This window comes from Mus pahari, unplaced genomic scaffold (genome assembly GCF_900095145.1).
Source record: "Mus pahari unplaced genomic scaffold, PAHARI_EIJ_v1.1 scaffold_11253_1, whole genome shotgun sequence".
In the NCBI taxonomy this organism is placed as follows: domain Eukaryota; kingdom Metazoa; phylum Chordata; class Mammalia; order Rodentia; family Muridae; genus Mus; species Mus pahari.
In genome coordinates this window covers 1-4,995 of record NW_018393885.1, presented here as the reverse complement: position 1 = coordinate 4,995, position 4,995 = coordinate 1, and positions in this window count along the sequence as shown.

Genomic DNA, 4,995 nt, shown 5'->3' with positions numbered 1-4,995 from the left:
ATAGGGAACTTTCGGGATAGCATTTGAAATGTAAATAAAGAAAATAATAATAATAATAATAAAAAGAAATATGTTTATCAAACCTGAATTGTGATTCATATTTCTCACATTTTCTTTTTTTATACATGTGATTCGTGAACATTTCTATGACAACGTCAATATTTGGTGTTAGGATCTTGAAACTGTCAGGAAAGTACTGTTTGAATATTGGGGAATCATAAAGAAGAAGACAATAAAACCAAACCTTGTCAAGCAGAAATTAAATCTAAATGTGGAGTGGAAAATGAGATTTAAATAAAAAAGAAAAATTGTTACTGGTAAGATCAACAGGGGATCTGGTGTGAACATTCATGAAAATTGAAGAACTTCCAGAACTCAGTGATTAGAGGGCTAGACTTGACTTGGGAATGGACACAGACAGGTGTTGACCTTATTTCCATCCTTCACAGGAAGAAGAATGTGTACTTCTATCCACCTTTTGATATTTGATATTGAATACTTCCACCAGTTTGGCCTTGAGTGAATTCAGAAGTTTTGGGGGAAAGAAACTATACTTGAACAGTAGGGCAATGGGCAGTGGCTGAATGCTGGGGTTCTCTATACCTCAACAAGATAGACAGTGTAGGCAGCTGAGTACCCATAACTTGGCAAAGACCATGAGAAAATACCCAGTTGAGATCAAAATAGGTGTTCCTAGGTATTACTGGTCCAGGTGTGCAATGTGCAGTAGGAATTGAGATCTGCAAATATATATATATATATCTCCCTCTGACTCGAGGGAAGAGCAGAAGGAAAGGCAAACACAAGTCACAGACGGAGGGACACTGATCCTTACTTTCCAGTGGGCTGGCTCTGCTTCTTGTCTCATTGTATCCACACCTCTTGCTAGAACCAGAGTTTTCCCTACAAATATGCTTTTATCTGTGATCAGCTCATTCTTCTCTCAAAAGTATTGTTCATGGTTGTCACACACACACACACACACACACACACACACATACACACACACACACACACACACACACANCACACACACACACACACACACACACATACACACACACACACACACACACACACACATACACACTTAGTAAGATGGAGTTTGATTTTTGTCTTGGGAACCAGTCAGGAACCATTACCAGCTGAGCAAAGTATAGGTCTGCTTAATACACTTACAGACTTGAGAAGATGCATCTACTGATTCTTAATTAGTGAGCAAATGGCAACACTTCTCTGCCAAGGTTTCTTTGAGTAAATGGTCCTTAGTAATTCATTTACTACAAACCATGACTGTGGCACAGGCACAAGGAGCACAATCATCATGTCCAAGAAGATATTTTCACTTTGCAGCTCCCCTAATCTCTGACTGAATTAAAACATTCATAGACTAATTTCTAAGTTTTGTGGCTCTGATATGCTGTGTGTAATTTTGTAACCTTTCACTTACTATCAAGAAGCTTTTCCCTGTGAACTATATCTACTGTGCATTATGTTTATGAGCTGTAAAACCCTTCTAGAACCTGGTTACATTGTGAGAGTCAGATCAAAGTAGGCTCTTGTTTTTTGTGATGGATTTTCCCCCTGGGAGGAATCTGCTATTGTAACAGTGTAAGGGGCCAATGAGCAACTGTACATGGTTCAGTGAATTTAAACATGTGGTCCCTGGAGACTTCCGAGAAGGGTCACAGCACCCTCTAGTGATTTTATTATTCTCATTTGTTATTTAACCACTCTTTGGTACTTAGGCAACCCTACATTTATTCCCCAAGCTGCCTAATAAGTACTACATTTTCCTCTTCAATTATTTCAGTTTATATTTTGTTTCAGAAATTAGTCCCATTTTTTTTTGTATATTGATTTCAATATTTTGGGGAATTTATCCTTATTTAAGTACTTTGACAAAACACAAGTAATGATTTTCATGACTGAAAGAAGAAATTATTGATTTTGAGCATCATATGTACAGGTTACTTTAGTGAGAATCATGCTTAAGACATTAAAGAATGTGGGAAAACAAATAGTCCTAATTTGGGTTAATGTATCAAAGATCATGGATCATGTATTAGATACTACTGACAGAATTTCACATGCTGTGTCCAAAATTATTGCCAACATTTAACATTATGTGACATTTTATAATGACGACTAACCTAGAGGACATAATTGGAAGTTCTCATGTGTTTCCAACTTGATAGGTCTTGTTTCCTCTGCAAAATAACCAATTCAATCTAGAGGAGGATCATGTTTTTACAGTGGTCTTAGAGGAGCATAAATCTCCCAATTTTTCTGGCATTTTCCAGGACTCTTAGTTGATTGCCTATGTTTAGAATCAATTTTCATGGATTCCTGCTTTGGGGAAATAGGGACATTTAGTGGGGAAATATTTTGGCATTCCTAACCGACTACACTCTGACAAAATGTATGAAGTCTCTGCTCTTCACAGTCTTAACTGTAAATAAAGCTTGCTAATCACTTTGTTAGTGGACAAATTATAACACTTAGAGAATTAAAGTCAACATGGTAGTGTCTTGATTCCAGAGCTTACACTCTGCACATAGTGTGTAGTTACTGCCAATGTGCTTATAATCCTTCCTTGGTTGAAGGGATCAAAGTTTCAGCATATGAAATCATTCTATGTAGAAAGATAGAGAATGAGGAAGGAGACATTGTGAGCACCAACTTTTTACTGTAATGTTCACAAGTAGCATGGGACATGTATAATTCCACTTTGGGTTCAATTATTTACAGTGGGACAAAATATATTTCAAGCAGGTACAGAATTTTTTCCTATCTGTAAAGAAGCAATTTTTTTGTTGCTTTTACCAAAGCCTTTGTCAGTAAATATTTAAGGTGTTCATCACTATATTGTCTAGTGACTAAAAACTAGAGTCAATGCAATCAAAATAATGATGGCAGGTGCTTCCTTTAGTCATACATTTTTCCAATTAGGTTTGTCATAAGGTAGTGTTGTGTGTGTTTGTGTGTGTGTGTATGTGTGTGTGTGTGTGTGTGTGTGTGTGAAGGTGTGTACATGTGTCTATGTGTGTTTGTGTCTAATGTGTCTAATGTGAGGGGGATTATTGCCCATATTTTCTGAATTTTCTGTATGTGTGTAATTGGTATATAAAATAATTTTTTTTGTTTATTTTGAATCATTCCATTATGCTGAAATTATTTATCAGCTCCAAAACACTTGTGGAGTGTTTAGAGTATCTTGTACAAAAAAATCATCATTTGAAAATAGAGTTACCTTTATGTCTTTTGCCATTCATAACCCTTTTATTACCTTCCATTAATTTACTGCTTTAGAGAATAAGTAATAAATTGAACAGTAGTGCCAGGTTTCAACATCCTTCTTTTTTCTCCCATTACTGGAAGTGCTTTAAATTTCCCCCACATAAAGTTTGTTATGTTGAAGTATACTCCTTTCATCCCTAGGCCCTGTACATATTTTTAAAATGTAAAGTTGTTCTTGATTTATCACATAGGAGGTCTGAACCTCAATAATATGAATGAATTACTTAATGCTGTGGAGGATATGATTACATTAGAGTAAATATGTTGTTGCCAAAAAAAAAATGATTTCATGGTGCAATGAAATACATAAGCAGGCAGCCCATCCTGAGCATTAGGCAAATTTTTGGGAGTTATAGATGTGTCAGAATAATAATGTGCATTCTGTTTAAAACCAGAAAACTAAATTCCAAGAAAACAAGTAAGCAAGTTGAAAATGTACTTAGATCTACAGAGATTTGATGTGCCAGGGTTGGGTGATACACAGAAGGGCCTCCATGTCTTAGAGGACATGGACAGGGGTGTTGGGAGAGAGAATGTGTGAGGGATGGACCAGGAAAGCGGGGGTAGCAACTAAGATTTGAAGTGAATAAATGAATGAATGAATGAATGAATGAATAAATAAATAAATGTAAAACAAAACAAAACTAAACAAACAAACAAACAAACAAAAACAAGCAGCCAGAAAGAAAATGTATAGGCACAAATTTATTAAAGGAAGAACTATAAATAGATAGTGAAATAGATAGTGTAGACTTCATAAAAGGTATCCAACCTCTTTACCATCAAAAAATAAAGAATAAAACCATCTCAAGATTCTATCTCATCCAAGTCAGGATGCCAGTCAAAAAGAATACATTATAGCAAATACTGTTATGGAAATGGTCAAAGAAAACTCACATACACTGTCATTAGGGATGCAGTAAACTTCAACTTAAAAAGAGCTTAAAAATGAGGTACATGGGTCTTCCCGGGAGCAGTCTCCCGGCCTGATCCGGCACCCGGCGCCTTTCATGCCCGAGGAGGGGTGTTCGCCTGGGAGCTGAACGTGGAAGGCCTGAGCTGGAAGGTGAGCCATCTTTGCTCCAGTGCACTGGCAGGGAGAGGGCGGATTAGAGAAGCGTCACAGCTTCTGGGAAGGATCCCTTTTCTGGTTCCAGTCATCCAGCGCCTTTCCCTGCCCAAGGAGGGGTGTCTGCCTGGGAGCAGTCTCCTGACCTGGACCTTCACCCTGCACCTTTCCTGCCTGAGGAGGGGTGTCTGCCCGGGAACAGTCTCCTGGCCTGAGCCAGAAGGAGAACCATCTTTGCTCCAGTCCACTGCCAGTTAGAGGGCGGTCTGGAGAAGGGACACAGNTTCTGGGCTCCAGTCTGCACTGGCAAGAGTGTGGACCACAGAAGCTACACAGCTTCAGGATAGAAAGAAGCAACCTAACTTCTGGGACAGACTCTATTTCGGGCTCCAGAATTTTGGGCACCTTCCTCTGCAGAGGAAAGGTGGCTACCAGTGAGGGCTCTGTCTCCCAGAGCAGGTGAGAGAGACATATTGTTTCCAGAGTCCCTCAGTGGCTAGACTGTGCAGTGAGTGATAATCTGCAGAGGCAACACATCTACTGGCACAGGCCCTGTTTTGGGCCTACATCTTCAGCGAGGAGGCAGATCTGAATGCCAGCCCTCTGTGCACATTCCCTGCTAGAAG